This window comes from Lucilia cuprina, chromosome 3 (genome assembly GCF_022045245.1).
Source record: "Lucilia cuprina isolate Lc7/37 chromosome 3, ASM2204524v1, whole genome shotgun sequence".
Classification (NCBI taxonomy): Eukaryota; Metazoa; Arthropoda; class Insecta; order Diptera; family Calliphoridae; genus Lucilia; species Lucilia cuprina.
The window spans coordinates 50,243,554-50,243,905 of NC_060951.1; positions in this window are offsets into that span (position 1 = coordinate 50,243,554).

Below are 352 nucleotides of genomic sequence, written 5' to 3' on the forward strand. Positions count from 1 at the left end.
AAATATCAATTTAATTTCAGAACAAGTAGGAATGTATAGTCGGGCATGGCCGACCATATAATACCCTACACCATGAGTATATTTTTAACATTTTTATTTTTTATAAAGAAACTTTTATGTTGAATATTACCATAAATCCAAAATATTTAAGCAATTTATTGATAAAAAAATTAAAATTTCTATATGAGGCTTTATATAGGTCAAATATGGGCCGATCCTCGGTAAATTTGGGAAAAGTATATAATTTTAAATAACAGTTAGTTTTGTTGAGTTTCATTGCGATACAAATGATTACAAGTCAATTTTAGACGTTTAAGACATTTTTTGAAGGGGGGTTTGTATGGGGGCTAGG